The sequence below is a fragment of the Callithrix jacchus genome, chromosome 5 (assembly GCF_049354715.1).
Source record: "Callithrix jacchus isolate 240 chromosome 5, calJac240_pri, whole genome shotgun sequence".
Taxonomy (NCBI): domain Eukaryota; kingdom Metazoa; phylum Chordata; class Mammalia; order Primates; family Cebidae; genus Callithrix; species Callithrix jacchus.
Genome location: NC_133506.1, coordinates 164,925,286 through 164,942,870, shown reverse-complemented (window position 1 = coordinate 164,942,870; position 17,585 = coordinate 164,925,286). Strand labels below are relative to the sequence as shown.

Here is a 17,585-nt window from a genome sequence, read left to right as displayed (position 1 = left end):
ATTTATGCTAAAAAAGGACTTAATATTTTAACTGAAATTCAAATCTAACAGGGCGTCCTCTATTTTTATCTGTGGAATCTGGCCAACCTAGGAGAAAAGAGTCCACAAAATGCACTGGTTTCATTGTGGGCACAGGTGCTGGTTATCTGAAGTACGCAAGCAGAAGGGATAGTTCCCCCTGCCATGCCAACTGTGCCCCTAACTTGAAGGTGTGGCCAAATACCTTCAGCCACGAGGCTGAAACGCTACAGCCCTGTTCTCTGTGTGGACACTGGTGAGGTGGAACCTAACTCTGAATCTTAACAAAACCAGGATAGCTTTAGATCCCAGAGTCTCGGATAACATGGGCACTTGGGCAGTGGGAAGCCATGGCCATTTAGAAAGCAGTTCCAAGTCTTTGTACACCACCCAGAAGAGGATTTCAGCACAGGATGTGTGCTTGAGCAACAAAACGTTACTGAATGCCTCCTGGATGCTGGAGGGTCCGAAGGAAACAGAAGACGGGTCCCTTCCCCAAAGGAGCTTCTCAGTGCCCTTGAGGAGACAAAACACACGCATTTCTACCTGCATCAAGCGACTATCAAGTGGTCCATCAGTTCCTTCGCAGCAGTCCAGGAGCAGAGGTTAGGTGGCTTTGCACACTTCCACAGACTAGGCCAGTAAGGAGACAATGAGCCCAAATGTATTTAGACAGCAACAGAGACATTGCGGTGCAGGTTCCCTGAGCCCCAGTTCCAAGAGGACAACACAGCAAGGGCTGGGTGCTGCCTGCACATGCAGTGGAAGGGCATCACAGCACAAAAACCCTGAGACCAGGGAGGAAGCTCATCTTGTGTGGGGCTGCGAGCATGCCTCCATCTTCTTCTGTGAGGAAAGAAAATTGTTTCATTACCCTGGAATATTAGCAGATCTCTCAAAGGAGGGGATGCATCTCTCTTTACTATCTGAGAATATAAATAAATTGGCTCCACAGCCGAATTCTACCAGACACACAAAGAGGAGCTGGTACCATTTCTTCTGAAACTATTCCAAATAATCCAAAAAGAAGGAATTCTTCCCAAATCATTCTATGAGACCAATATCATCCTGATACCAAAACCTGGCAGAGACCCAACAAGAAAAGAAAACTTCAGGCCAATATCCATGATGAACATAGATGCAAAAATCTTCAATAAAATATTGGCAAGCCGATTGCAACAGCAAATCAAAAAACTTATGCATCATGATCAAGTAGGATTCATCCCAGGGATGCAAGGCTGGTTCAACATACGCAAGTCTATAAATGTAATTCACCACATAAACAGAACCAAAACCAAAAACCACATGATTATCTCAATTGATGCAGAGAAGGCATTTGACAAAATTCAACAGCCCTTTATGCTAAAAACCCTCAATAAACTCTGTATCAATGGAACGTATCTCAAAGCAATAAAAGCTATTTATGACAAACCAACAGTCAATATCATACTTAATGGGCAAAAACTGGAAGCATTCCCATTGAAATCCGGCACTAGACAAGGATGCCCTCTGTCACCACTCCTATTCAATATAGTACTGGAAGTTCTAGCCACAGCAATTAGGCAAGAAAAAGAAATAAAGGGTATTCAAATAGGAAAGGTGGAAGCCAAATTGTCTCTATTTGCAGACGACATGATAGTATACCTAGAAGACCCCATCGCCTCAGCCCAAAAACTCCTGAAACTGATAAGCAACTTCAGCAAAGTCTCAGGATATAAAATCAATGTGCAAAAATCACAAGCCTTCCTCTACACCAATAACAGACTTAAAGAGAGCCAAATCAAGAACGAACTGCCATTCACAATTGCTACAAAAACAATAAATACCTAGGAATGCAACTCACAAGGAATGTAAGGGACCTCTTCAAGGAAAAGTACAAACCACTGCTCAATGAAATAAGAGAGGACACAAACAGATGGAGAAACATTCCATGTTCATGGTTAGGAAGAATTAATATCGTAAAAATGGCTATACTGCCCAAAGTAATTTACAGAATCAACGCTATCCCCATCAAGCTACCATTGACTTTCTTCACAGAACTGGAAAAAACCACCATGAACTTCATATGGAACCAAAAGAGAGCCCGCATAGCCAAGTCAATTCTAAGCAAAAAGAACACAGCAGGGGGCATCACACTACCAGATTTCAAACTATACTACAAGGCTACAGTAATCAAAACAGCATGGTACTGGTACCAAAACAGAGATATTAGACCAATGGAACAAAACAGAGGCACCAGAGGCAACACAACATATCTACAACCATACAATCTTTGATAAACTCGACAAAAACAAGCAATGGGGGAAAGATTCCCTGTTCAACAAATGGTGCTGGGAAAACTGGCTAGCCATGTGCAGAAAGCAGAAACTGGACTCCTTCCTGACACCTTACACTAAAATTAACTCCAGATGGATTAAAGACTTAAACATAAGACCTGGCACCATAAAAACCCTAGAAGGAAATCTAGGCAAAACCATCCAGGACATAGAAGTAGGCAAGGACTTCATGACCAAAACACCAAAAGCATTGGCAACAAAAGCCAAAATAGACAAATAGGACCTAATCAAACTCCACAGCTTCTGCACAGCAAAAGAAACAGTCTCTAGAGTGAATCAGCAACCAACAGAATGGGAAAAAAATTTTTTCAGTTTACCCATCTGACAAAGGCCTGATATCCAGAATTTACAAAGAACTCAAACAGTTTTACAGGAAAAAAACAAACAAGCCTATTCAAAATTGGGCAAAGGATACGAACAGACACTTTACGAAAGAAGACATATATGAGGCCAACAATCATATGAAAAAATGCTCATCGTCACTGGTCATCAGAGAGATGCAAATCAAAACCACATTGAGATACCATCTCACGCCAGTTAGAATGGCGATCATTAAAAAATCTGGAGACAACAGATGCTGGAGAGGATGTGGAGAAAAAGGAACACTTTTACATTGTTGGTGGGAGTGTAAATTAGTTCAACCATTGTGGAAGACAGTGTGGCGATTCCTCAAGGCCTTAGAAATTGAAATTCCATTTGACCCAGCAATCCCATTACTGGGTATATATCCAAAGGACTATAAATCGTTCTACTATAAGGACACATGTACACGAATGTTCATTGCAGCACTGTTTACAATAGCAAAGACCTGGAATCAACCCAAATGCCCATTGATGATAGACTGGATTGGGAAAATGTGGCACATATACACCATGGAATATTATGCAGCAATCAGAAATGATGAGTTCGTGTCGTTTGTAGGGACATGGATGAATCTGGAGAACATCATTCTCAGCAAACTGACACAAGAACAGAAAATGAAACACCGCATATTCTCACTCATAGGCGGGGGATGAAAAATGAGAACACATGGACACAGAGAGGGGAGTACTAAACACTGGGGTCTATTGGGGGGAAAAGGGGAGGGCCAGTGGGAGGGGGAGGTGGCGAGGGATAGCCTGGGGAGAAATGCCAAATGTGGGTGAAGGGGAGAAAGCAAACAAAACACACTGCCATGTGTGTACCTATGCAACTGTATTGCATGCTAAAACCTAAAATGCAATTAAAAAAAAAATTGGCTCCACCGTGAGTCAGTCTCCATGCTTATACAAACATTCCTGAAAAGACAGCTCTGGAGCAACTGACCATTCATGCCTAGACATACAGAAACATGAGTTTCATGGACAATCGACTCCCAACAGCAATACCCAGCCGTATATGATGAAGAGTGAATGAAATGGTAGATTTTAACTGGTGTGGTGTGAGAAGGAGCGTGATGGCAGCTATCATGGTTAAAGAATGCTTCATCAAGGAAGAACTTGACATTGTCCCTGAAGACCTTGTAAATGATGTCCAGTGTTCCCAGCCCATTTTATCCACTAAAACAGGGGTCAGCAAATGTTTTCTTTAAAGAGTCAGATAATAAATATTTTAGGTTTTGAAGACTACATAGCCTCTCTCACAACTATTAAATTCTGCTGTTACGTGTGAAAGCAGTCATAGACAATATGTAAATGAATGAATGTGGCTCTGTTCCAATAAAACTTTACCTTCAAAAACAGGCAGAGTCTGGATTTGTCCCATGGGCTGTGGTTTGTCAGCTCTGCATTAGAACATGCAACCGTTAACATTCAGACAGAGGCGACAGGATCATCAATTGTGGGCGATTGTCGGGGTCCGGCACGTCTGCCGGGGGGACTACCGACCTGCGGGAGTCCCCAGACCACCAACCCTGCGGGAGTCCCCGAGACCACCAACCCTGCGGGAGTCCCCGAGACCACCAACCCTGCGGGAGTCCCCGAGACCACCAACCCTGCGGGAGTCCCCGAGACCACCAACGTAGGTGTCTCGTTCAACCTGAGAGAGAGAGTGCGTGGAAGAGAAAGAATACAGAAAAGTGGAGTCTGGAGGGCTGGGCAGCGCAGCGGCAGCCACAGCGATTTTATTCTTGTGGGTTACAGCTTTTATACTTTTTTCTTGTTACATTTACTTAATCTCAGTAGAAAGAAAAGGGTAAACAGAAAGGAAATAGAAACTCCATAAAAAATAGTTATCAGGGGCTTGTGATACCCGCTCAGAAAGCAGTTTAAAGGGGCTTGTGGTAGTAGTTTACATTTCAAAGATTTTACATTTCAAAGATACAATGGCGCCCTTAAGGTGGCTGGTTAAACCTGTTTTTCACCAGGAGCTAAAACAAAGGCTTGGCTCCAGGGAAAATACGGGCAGGGGTCTCTGCTCCTCTCAGGCATCTCAACTGCAGCAAGTTTATTGCTTACACAGAGACTGAGAGGACATGAAAGCAGACAGCACAATGTCCTCATAAACTGCAGACCTTTGCCTTGCATTCTGTTGTTGCTTCAGTGACTCAGCTCGCGGGCCCTTTGTCTCACTCGACAGCCCTCGAGGTGGGGAAATGCAGACAGGTCCAGCAGCCAAACTGGGGCGAGTCAACTAGCTGTCTCGAGCCCTTGGCCCAAACACTGCAGGCGATGGCAGAAGGAATGTATTCAAGGGGAAAACGGCTGGCTGGAAAGGCACTGAACAACAAAGAGGAACAGAGAAAATACCTTGACAAGGTTCTTCTAGGGTTCATCACTCTGAAATTCCCTGCACGTGTAAGGATTGCGTAGAATGACTACAACGCATTCTGGACTTTTTCCCAAATACAAGAATCAAGTCAGAGTACTGGGCAAACAAGGTATGTATTTGTATCCAAGTTCTACGAGAGCAGAGCAGGCTACAGAATCTTACTCATATGGTATCACCTGGGTTCCCAGAAATAAATTATTAAAGAGACTTTGAGTCTGAGGGCCCCGGACCTGTCCCTGACACCTGGGTGAAGTCTTCATCACAGCCGCGAGGAGGAAGGCGTTCCCAGGGAATCCTGCCAGTATTTCCTGAGGCAGAGGACAGTCAAGAGGTCAGGGCTTTGTCTTGTCTAGTTCACGATCACAGACAAACATTTTGGAATATGATCCTCTGTGGTGAGATGACAGACGTGGAGACATCTTCTTTTAAAAGAAAAGTCTATCACTTACAGTTCCCAAGAGGAGGGGGCACATCACACCATGTGTGGCCACACAGGGAAGAATGAGGTCAATCAGGAAGCAGGAGGATGAGGAAAAAGCACGGGCAAAACCCTTACTGTTTTCACAGAAGGCATGGGTGGAACAGAGTGAGCAGCCAAGCAGGTTGAGGATTGGACAGTTTTGATCACTTTGGCAGGCTCTAGGCTATGGGGTGGTCTCTATTTGTCTGGTTCCTGGCCCTGGGGTGATGTAGGGCAGGGAGACAGACTGCAGGAGCAGATAGAATAAAGACAGTGGGGGTGTAAACTCCGGACTGGTTGGTTTGCATAGTAAATACATGCTCTCAGGTAAGCTGTTTGCTCACTCTAGCAATGAGCTAACCCCGGGCTGGGCAGTCTGCCCCCTAGGTCTGCAAAGTCCCAAGATGTCAAAGACTCACAAATACGGAAAATAAAATGGATAATTAATATACCCAACCCCTCAAAAATTTGTTCTAAGAGTGTGGAAAGAAGACGGACAGCCTAAGGAGTTTAATCTCTCAGAGGTCTTGTGGACTGAGTTATGATCTTTGTAGAAAATCCTCCCTTCATACTCAGGTGGAAATAGAGGCCCACACTAAGGCAGTAGGAGCAGAAGATAACTTAAAGAAAGAAAGCAGCCTTTCAAGAGGATAGTAATTCATAAGGCAGTGTTGGTAAGCTTATGTGAATGGCGACTCTGGATTGTGCAGTGCACTCTCTGCACAACTGTATACAGCTGCCCAGTGTTTGAGTGCCCCGGACACACAAGAAAGGGAGGGCATATCAGTCAAGGCTTTTAGTCACAGACAACATCTACTTTAGCTAGTTCAATAAAAAAAATTAGGTCATTTATAGCACTGGGGCTCAGAAAACCATATCCCAGTATATGGTGTTTTGGCATGCCAAGCACTCTGAATTAAAGAAAATTCAAAGTTCTTTCTCACCTTGTTTTTACCCCAAGGGTAGGGTAGGGAGGGGCGCTCTCTCTCTCTCTCTCTCTCTCTCTCTCTCTCTGTGTGTGTGTGTGTGTGTGTGTGTGTGTGTGTCTATCTTTCTCTTTCTCTGAAGTTTCCTATTTGACTGAGGGAAGTTTTTCCAAAAGAAATACAAGTGTCTTTAAATCCCTGTCTGAAATTTTATTAGCCAGGGAGGATTAATCATCAAATATGAAAACAAAACTCATCACCATGCCCCCACCCAGACAGACTTTTCATCTATTCATTTGAGGGATATTACCTGAGAGACTTTATTTTCGTCGTGAGACAACCTTCGTTCCCAGTGTGGTTCTGCCCCTCACCTTCCCACAACGGGTCACCACCTCCCTGAGGCCCAGAAGAACCTCCTCCCAGGCTATTATCTGTTCTTCAGGCCCATCGTATACCCTGGAGACGTTTCCTCTTCCTCCTAAACCACCTGCATTCCCCGCTTTCCCCTCCCCTAGGAAGCAGGTGTTTAAGCTTTTCTCTGGCCAGTCTTTGTGTGACTCCCATGTGTTTGCATATTAATGAATTTCTATGCCTTTTCTCCTGTTAATCTGCCTATTGTCAGTTTATGTCAACAGACTCAATTATCCAACCTTCAGAGGGTGGAGAGAAAGTTCCCTTTGCTGTGCCAGCTGGAAGGCTAGAGAGTGACATCCAGGGGCAAAGCAGCCGAGAGAGAGAACACCCAGCTACAGTACAGAGCTGCTTGGCAACTTGATGCTAGAGACTGAACTCTAGGGGCAGAAACTCCACCCCAGCTGCCCCAGAAGAACCAGCTATGCCTGCCAGAAGATTAAGTCCCTAAATCATATGAGGATTCCTAAGTGCCAGGGAACCTGGGGAATGTGGGTGTGTTGGCCTTTAGGCATTCTCGCTCAGGAAGGCAAGTTAAGAGGGCACTGGAACCTGGGTTAAGTGAGCCAATTTATGCCTAAGTGAAAAATGAGAAACTTGGAGTTTCAGGAATAAAACTGGGGATGAGAGGCAACTACCACCGGGATTTTCACCTGAGTCCTCAACTGTCCTCACGCCAGCATGAGCTGGGGAGCAAAGGCTGAAGAATCGGAAGTAAGAAGCACCAGAGCTCTAAGTAGACAGCCTTCAGCCCAAAGACACAGTCCCAGAACAATGAACTAGATCACATGCTAAGTGCCACATATAATATTTATCACTTTAAGAATCCCATTGTGAATTCTTTTGCAAAGTGAATCACCATCCTTCTATATTTCTTTCCTGTGTAACTGGATTTAATATATTGCACTTTCTTACATGAAGGTATATTGTCCCATTGGAGCCTTTTAAAAGAACAGAACATCACAAATCTCATGAAAAGAGGCCATAAACAGTCTCGGTTTTGACCTAACAGGCACCAGTAACTGCACATGGAAACTGACAACTGTCAATGCCGTCATTCAATTTCAACCTTCCAAATTAAGAGCGGGAACTCATGAGTTTGGACGTGGAGGGAGAGCTGCATGATCCTCATACCTGGCCGTGTCTGCACCGTAGCTAAAGCCCTCAGAGGATCAACTCAAATGTAGATCATGGGCCCCACACTCACATGTGTGCTATAGATACTCACCATGGTGCCATTGGATGCGAGGAATGGGTAATCGATGCTCTTATAAAAAGCAGCAGACAGATGGTAATTAACACCTCACACCTTCCTTCCTCAACATGCAAAGTAGAATTGCCACAGAGGGGTGTTGGGCATCACGTCCAAGCTTTCACTCTTATTTATTATCTTAAATTTGTTTTGTTTTTTTTTTTTGCCCAGAGAGCTGGAGGCCAAAGCAGCACATTATGGAAGATTTCTCTGCCTGCTCACTCAAATCTCAGCTCATAATGGAAGTTGGCTCTCGTTAATAGATTCGTGTACTCCTTCCCCAGTGCCTTGTCAAATAATAGCAGACTCAAAGCAATAGCGGAGTCCACACTCACACATCTCACAAGCCCAGCAGGAGGAGGGGGCTTGTTTATTGCACTGTCTGGCGCAGAATCGAATTATTTATGGGCCATTTAGATGCAAATGTATCATTCATTTAGCAAACATGCTGCATATGCAGACCATTTAGCCAAACAATGGACCTATAAGGACATCCCCGCTAATCTCTGAGTATCAACTGTGCCTTTTCAAAGGGGATTTGGATTTTCTGTGAATTGATCAAATTTGACAGGTAATTTCTACCTAATGTTGAGGCTAGCCTCTTCTCTCTTCAACATCTGCAGGTGAAAAATCCTATTTTCTGCTAGTGACGAGGTAATGCAAAAGGCTACAGATGCGGGTTAAGGAAGAGAAAGAGATTTTGTGCCCGCAACTATGTCGCCACAGAAAATAAAACCATTCTGAAGGATCTGTTTTGTTTGGTTGCTTTGAAATTACAAAACATTTTCATTCCACACACGCCTCATCCCCCAACCCATTTATGCTTCCTGAGCTACTGCAGGAGAGGAAGCTGTGGAGAAATCGAAGCCATCTTTGCACAAAGAGAGAGAGTGATCTTGCACACCCACTCAGAAGGATGTCTGAACCTCTGCCTGGGAATTGTAAAAAAACCTCTGCTGTTATAGCAACTCTCGGAATCAATGAAAACCGTATTAGGGAAAGAGAAACCAACTCTGAAAACTCCACTAGTCCTGAAGTTTATTATGAAAACGTCAGCCCGATTCAGCTGCACTAAACAATTTGGCGAATCGGAGAAAGGTAACATAATAAGCACAGCAGGTCAGGGAGGTAAAATGGAATTAGGCGAATTCTTCTACTGCAGGCTGGGAGAGAGGGGCAGAGGGGCTGTGCTGCCTCAGTGAGGTCTGGAGATCGGGCTCTAAATATTTTAATTTCACAACTAAAACGTACATGCGTTGCTGTCCTGGTGTCAAATGAAGAATCGTTTTTAAAGAAATTGCATTGTCCTTGTCCTCTTCCCAGGTCTAAATGGAGAAATGGTAACCTGTGATCTGTCCATCACCTCCTCAAGGAGACTGAGCCCAACAGAAAACTCCAACGACCATTTCTAACACATTCTTTTTTTTTTCTGAGACGGAGTTTCGCTCTTGTTACCCAGGCTGGAGTGCAATGGCACAATCTCGGCTCACCACAACCTCCGCCTCCTGGGTTCAGGCAATTCTCCTGCCTCAGCCTCCCAAGTAGCTGGGATTACAGGCACGCGCCACCATGCCCAGCTAATTTTTGTATTTTTAGTAGAGATGGGGTTTCACCATGTTGACCAGGATGGTCTCGATCTCTTGACCTCGTGATCCACCCGCCTCGGCTCCCAAAGTGCTGGGATTACAAGCGTGAGCCACCGCGCCCGGCCTCCAACACATTCTTTAACTAAGTTACCTCTCGTTTTACTGGAAGGCCAACCAAACGCCTGGATTCAACTGACAAGTGATAAAATGCCTGTGACATGATCCAGGAGCACTGGGCTAGGAGCCTTCTAAAGTTCTTAAGAAACAAAACAAAACAAAACAAAACAAAACTTGATGTGGTTTTCTAATAATTCAGATATTATAAATAGAACTCATATCAAATGAATTGTAATTTATCCTCATCTACCCTCCTCTATATCTCCGTCAGTCTCCACACACACACGCGCACACACACACACCCACACACACACACACACACACACACACACACAGAGTACCCACACTCATTTTGTAGTCTCCAGTCCTTACAACTGCTAAGGAAATCCAGAGCCTGACAGTAGTTAGAGTGGCAAAAATAGATTTTACTCAGGAACAATTACAGGAGGAGAAAAAAACCTCAGTATAGTTCGGGGCTCAATTCTGAATACACCCATTGCAAGTGGAGATTTATAGCCAAGGAGCAGAGTGGCGAGGGGGCTGGTAGATAGAAAAATACAGCAAGGTAGGGGAATTCTTGACAAACTGACCTAACAGGAGCCAGGCGTGGTGGCTCACTCCTGTAATCCCAGCACTTTGAGAGGCTGGGACTGGCGGGTCACTTGGGGCTCTCCTCCCGGCATCTTAAGCCCATCCTGCTTTTTTACCTCATCTCCAGGACACTGGCGTTCCCTGGATTCTTCCTCTCCATCTCTGCTTCTCCACGACACGTCCACGTTTTCAGAAAGACCACATCATACGTGGCAATGTCTCTCGAGGTATCTGAAATGCCACGTAAAATATCCTACAGGATAGCATGTTGTACTTGAAGCTGGCACTCTCATGATGATTTTAGTATGGGTGAAAATATCTGACTATTTCACACTGAAATGCATACTATGTTATTGTAAGCAGCTGTCTCTCCTCTATATTACACTTACTGGATTATAATTTCTGAAACTGTAAGAGCAGGTTCGTTACATTATTTGTAAAATTTATTTTAGATGGGTTGATAATATTGCTCTCTTTTATACCTTGTGCTTAATCTTTCTTTTCCAGACCCACTCCTCCTTCCCAAACTCTTGTCTGGATTCCAGCATCATTATTTGCCACACCCCCCACATCTGAATCGTTATATTTCCAAATTCTTGCCTCTGCAATTCTCCCTTTGCACTGCCGGAAAGATTACCATTATGTAGCACACACAAGTCCATGTCACTCCCCTGCTGCAAAGTCCACCATGGATCCCTAGTGCCTCAGGAGCGGACTGTAACACTCCAGCCTGGCATGTGAAGCTGTAGCCACGGGGCCTGTGCTACTTTTCAAGCTTCATCCCCCCAGCGGTCCACCCCACAGCCTGTGCTTCTGTGGGAGACTGGAATACACCACCCCAAAATACGAAGGATTGTTGAGCTGAAATAAGAAGAAAATATAGGACAGCTCTCTGCCCTTCCTCTATTTGCCCAAAAGCAGGACACAGATTTGCAAAGACAAAAGATAACTTCCCCAACCCCACAAGGGAGAATAAATATTAACCACTGAAGACAACCTGGACCCTGAGGTCTGTTTCTCCCACTGTATTCTCACTAGATGAGTGTCTCCTGACACTGCGTGAATGGAGATTTCCACCCACACCCCAAGCAGTCAGTTCTGCAGCAGGCTCCAGCTGCGTGTCCGCCCATTCAGCTCAGTTCTGACGCTATCTACCGGGAGACAGCGTCACATCACAGGGGCTGAGGATTCCTCCCACAAAACCGCCCCTACTTCCAGTGCTGACTGCCAGCACCAGGTCGTTTTGCCCGTGCTTCTGATCAACCAGCTGTACATTGGGGTTCCCAAGACCCCCCCACCTTGGGTTTGATGAATTTGCTAGAGCAGCTCACAGAAATAAAGGAAACAGTTACATTTACTGGTTGATCATAAAAGATATTACGAAGGACTCAGAAGAAGAGATGGATGTGTAGGATGAGGTATGGGGGAAGCTCCAGGCATACCACCCTTCAGAAACCTCTGGAAGTTCACTGAACCCCATCTTTTTGGGGTTTTTTGGTTGTTGTTGTTGTTTGAGATACAGGCTCGTTCTATCACCAGGCTGGTGTGCAGTGGCGGGATTTCGGCTCACTGCGACCTCTGCCTCCCAGGTGCAAACAGTTCTCCTGCCTCAGCCTCTGGAGTAGCTGGGAGTCTACAGGCACGCGCCACCACACCCAGCTAATCTTCGTATTTTTAGTAGAGATGGGGTTTCACCATGTTGGCCAGGATGATCTTGATCTCTTGACCTCATGATCTGCCTGTCTTGGCCTCCTGAAATATTGGGATTATAGGCGTGAGCCACTGCCCCGGCCTTGGGTTTTGAAGGAGCTTCATTACATGGGCATGACTGATGCATCCGTGGCCGTTGGTGGTCAGCTTTATATTACTCTGCCCTTGTTCCCTCCTTAGAGGCTGAGGGCGAGGCTGAAGTTTCCAACCCTCTCATCCTCCCTTGGTTTTGCCACCAGTCGGCTCAATAGCAAACGGAAAGACATCTTTTTGGAGATTCCAAAGGTTTTAGAAGTTGTAGGAGGAGGCAAGACCAAATACATATTTCACAATATCACAGACCCTTATCAGCCCAGAGGTGGTACCAGAGGAACTGACATTCACAAGCTTTCCCAACTAGTTTTCCCCACGTGTATTTGCCTTCCCACAATTTACTGCCCCTAGAGAATCAAAGTCCTTTTCCTTTGTCTTGTTGCTTCTCGAAAAATGTCCTGCTCTTTGCTGAAGACGCCATGCAAGCTGGGATTCCCACCTTTTTGAGAACTGCTCATCTCTGGGTGTCTCCCATATGTTTATAAGATTACATGATAATAAACTTGCTTTTCTCTGACTGACCTGTCTTTTGTTACAGTTTATATTCCAACTAATAACTTGAGAGGGCTGAAGAAAAAGTTATTTTCCATCCTTTACACTTCAGTAACTGGGATTTACTCCTGTAGACCTTTGTATAAACTGTTCCCCCTGCTGGAACTCTCTTTCCCTCCTATCGTGACAATATGAGCCTGCAAAACTCAGACCAAGGGTCACCGCTCAGTGAAACCTTCCCTGCCCCAGCTTCCATTTCTGTCATTTCTCCTGGGCGCTCTACTCGAACCCCATTAGAGAAAAGCATCCACTTATTCCTCCTGGTCCCAGAGCTGCTGTTTCCAGGCCTCTCCCTAAGCAAGGTGCCAGTCGCCTGAGCCAAGATGGTCTCATTCATCTGTGTATGCCCCTCCATGCCTAGCATTTTGACACAGTGGGGCCTCAAGAAATGCTTATCAAGTTAATTAAAATAGCAAATCCTGCTAGAGCTGGTGAAAATCGTCAGAATCAAAATGGAGTCACCAATGTTAAGAAAACTTTGACAAATAGGGTCCAAGAAGGCCGTGAGAGCAGGTCCTCATGGCTGTAGGCCCGAGAACAAGAGATCTACTAGATCCACAACCTTGCACAAAGGCCATCTCAACCTTACACAAAAAGACACCTCTGCAAGGACATCTGCCCAGCAGCTGCCTGTCCAACCTTGAGCTGGCATCATCTTTGTTACTGATCTTTTTTGTTTTGTTTTGTTTGAGACGGAGTTTCGCTCTTGTTACCCAGGCTGGAGTGCAATGGCGCGATCTCGGCTCACCGCAACCTCCGCCTCCTGGGTTCAGGCAATTCTCCTGCCTCAGCCTCCCGAGTAGCTGGGATTACAGGCACACACCACCATGCCCAGCTAATTTTTTTGTATTTTTAGTAGAGACGGGGTTTCACCATGTTGACCAGGATGGTCTCGATCTCTTGACCTCGTGATCGGCCCGCCTCGGCCTCCCAAAGTGCTGGCATTACAGGCGTGAGCCACTGTGCCCGGCCCCCAAGCTGGTCTTGAATTCCTGAGTTCAAGTGATCCTCCTGCCTTGGCCTCCCAAAATGCTGGGATTATAGGTACCAACTACTATGTCTGGCCCCTGTAGGTTTGTTTTTTTGTTTTTTTTTTGAGACGGAGTCTTGTTCTGTCGACCAGGCTGGAATGCAGTGGTGTGATCTCAGCTCACTGCAACCTCAGTCTCCTGGGTTCAAGCAATTCTCCTGCCTCAGCCTCCTGAGTAGCTGGGATTACAGGCACGCGCCACCACGCCCAGCTAATTTTTTGTATTTTTAGTAGAGATGGGGTTTCACCATGTTGACCAGGATGGTCTCGATCTCTTGACCTCGTGATCCACCCGCCTCGGCCTCCCTGTTATTGATCTTTGAGGCAAGGATAATTATTTTAAAACAATCATGGAATCCTCCTTATTTTTCCCTTTAAAAACCTTGTCTTCCTTTACCCCCCTGAACATGCACGTAGTTTACTGTGCATGCGTGTTCCCACTGCAATGCTGTATTACGAAATAAATATCATTTTCTTTTAAAAATCCTCTCTCCGTTTGTTATTTAGGTTGACAAGCTCAAAATACTTTTGGAGAGATATGGGTCTGGTGAGACTGGAAAGGAAGACAGAGCTGCTGTCTCCACGGTCCTATCAACGGAGCTAATGTCAGGGCTCCCCCAGACATTTCCATTCTAGTATTTTAATTAAAATTAGGAACACACATCAATAAAACAATGAGAAATAAATGAAGCACTTTTTTTTAAAGAAACACAGTGATGCTGACTCGACTCCCAGAGCTTTGCTTCAAAGTCCCTCTTCTCTGCCCACCACCATCAGCTCAGCGGCAGACGTTCCTCCCAGTGGCACTGCTGGGGTCAGTGAGGCTCAGCTGCCAACGTTCTTTCGATAAGTGTGGCTTCACACCACTCATTCAGTGGTGGGCCCGGGGTCAGGACGGCCATGGGGGCCATCATCCCTGCAGGCAACAGTCACGCACAAGGGACTGCAGTGCCCAGCACTCAGCAGTGCCCTTTACCTCTTTGCCGCCTCCACAGTCGTCTGACCCTGTCTGGACCCTCCCGGGTTCATGCCCCCAGCCTGCTTTCCCTTCTGTCTCTGCCAGCTCTGCCCATGTGACCCACTTTGACTCCACTTTCTGCATCATCCTCATTTCACCCACCTCCCCTCAGTCTGTTCTCCTGCAACTCGGACCATCTCTCAGGCCCTGGAATTTGCTCGGTGTCTGCGTGTTGTCTCCTCTGCTTGCAACGCTCTTCCTGCCGACCCCACCTTGTTTTTCTGGATAATTTTCATTCCTCCTTCATGCCTCAAGCCAATCTTTCCTGACACCCCAAGTCTAAAGTGTGCACTCGGTTAAATCCTTCTGCTGTGAACTCCCTGAGTCCTGTCACCCCGTAACTTGTCACACTTATAGAAGCTTGTGTTTTGCTGGGTTTTTCTATCACAAAAAGATTAAAGGCAATTATGATCCACCAGGTACAGGTTACACATTTCCACAGCATGATTACTATTGAATGAATGACATTGTGTTCCTGAAATAAACAGCTGCACCATGTGATGGTAAACATTCTATTGTCCGTCAAATTATATGAGTTGGTTTTACTTGATTTTAGTCAATTTTCTTCACTCTATTTATAGCAGAAAAGCCAGAAATTTTACTTTCTGTTTACCTTTGCATTTTTGCCATAAACCTGCTGCTGCATTGAATTCTGGATGCATTTACAAAGTTTAAATTGTTTCTGGTTGATGTCCAAATAAAAATGATCTAGAAAAAACAATGATTAAAATATGTTTACAAGTTAGTCTTGAAAGTCCTTTTTACTCTTAGCAGCAAATGCAATGGTCATCGTGCAAATTCTGTAGGTATTGCTACTGGTATCCCCGACAACTTTTAAGATCATTGTAACATTCTTGATCTTAAACAGTTTTCATTTACAATATAAAATTTGGAAAGTAACCAGTGGTACGAGTGTAATTAAGATAGCCACATAACCAAGTGGATAAACAAACATGGCACGATTTGTCTCTGCAGAACTCAGGAACAGCTAAAATAGAGAAGTGCAGAGCAAGGTGGTGATGGAGAGGCGCTGCGCAGAGCCTCTGGAGCTTCCAGGCCCTCTCTGAGCACTCACCCTCCCAGTCCCTCCATGTGTTCACCAACTGGGAAGCTTCTCTAGTCACTTGTTTCACACTTGTCTTCTCGGATCTGTATCTGTTCCCTGGGTCCCCACGGCCCAACGCGGGGTCTGGCACGCGAGAGGAAAGCAATAACTATTTGCAGGATTGAAATAAGTGTCCCGACTGGGTTGGGCTGCGTATTTCATGCGAATGTCAGACCACATGCCAGACGTTGTTCCCAGAGTGTTGGGGGAACAGCGCTGGACAAGGCAGGCAGGATCCCTGCTGTCAAGAGTCCTCTGTTCCAACGGGAAGAGACAGATTTTAAAAAGACATAAAGAGATGACAAACAAATATAATTACTTCCAGCAGGGACGTGTTTGAAACAAGTTAAGGTCCTCCCTTTCTTCACTGACCTGTTAAGGTTGACAAAATTATATAGGCTCCAACTCCTTTAAAGTGTGTCATCAAAATTAGAATAATGTTAATGAGAAAGAAGCAAGACCCATGGCTTTTGGGTTGACAGCCGGGTTGTCTGCCACCTTCCATCACGTGGGATCCATCTCTCCCACCATCCCTGTGTCTACACCACATCTCCAGCTCAGGCCCTCTTCCGTTCCAGTAATTGGCAAATGTCTCCCTCTCCATTTGTGAAAAGGAAGGCAAAGACCATCACTTCCCCAACCCTGCACACAGCCCAGCATGCACAGAGAAACAGAGCAAACAGCAACTTGAGTTTTATAAACTCTGCAATAATCATTCTACACAATTCACCTCTTAGTCTTTCTGAAGGTATCTGCTGGGTCCCTGTTGGAAATTTGGGGATTGGCTGGTGCGACACTGGTCAAAGACCCTGTTCTGTTGTCACTCAGTTTTCCAAGCAGTTTGGTTCACTGAGCTTCTTCTCCATGCCTAGCCCCAGACCACCCATCACCCATGTCAATAACAGCTTCCTCTGGGGCTCACCAGGAACAGGCCCCTACTCACGCAGAAGTTGGAAAATATAGTTCCACACAAGTTCTCACCGTCCCAGTCCAAGTCCGAACCAAGCCCCATGGACTGGGCTCATCCAGAATGTGAGGAAAGGCAGGAGCATCTCAAGAGCCTGGATTGGAGGGTGAGCAACTTTTCAAAAGGGTGGCATCGAGTTGCCCCAGTCCTCTCTCCCATGGGGTGTCAGAGGAAAAGCAAAAGGAAGAAGACTGCTAGCTGGTAGCACGCCGAGGGAAGTGGCGGGGCAATGAGAGAGGCAAGAGAAGTGTTGAGCTTGGGAGAGGAGACAAGACGGAATCAGGCCAGATCCGTGCTTCTCAGGCTGTAAGGGTGCCCCAAACCACCTGGAGATCTTGTTTCTGTTTTGTTTTAGTTATTTATTTTTAGAGATAGGATCACCCATTCTCTTCCAGGCTGGAGTACAGTGGCACAATCATAACTCACTGTGGCTTGAACTGCTAGTCTCAAGCGAACCTCTTGCCTTAGCCTCCCAACTAGACAGGGCGACAGGCCAGCTAATTTTATACCTATTTATATATATATATATATATATAGAGAGAGAGAGAATCTATGTTGCCCAGGTTGGTCTTGAACTCCTGGCCTCAAGTGATCCTCCTGCTCAGCCTCCCAAAGTGCTGAGATTACAGGCATGAGCCACTGCGACTGGCTGGAATCTTGTTAAA

At 45.6% G+C, this 17,585-nt stretch overlaps 1 long non-coding RNA gene across 1 annotated transcript; it reads left to right on the top strand.

The window, feature by feature from the left end:
- Positions 1 to 4,150: 4,150 nt before the first annotated feature.
- Positions 4,151 to 12,765, top strand: LOC144582794 (uncharacterized). Its single transcript, XR_013536249.1, has 2 exons — positions 4,151 to 5,211; positions 7,111 to 12,765. It is a non-coding gene; the product is annotated as an uncharacterized LOC144582794 (long non-coding RNA).
- Positions 12,766 to 17,585: the final 4,820 nt, after the last annotated feature.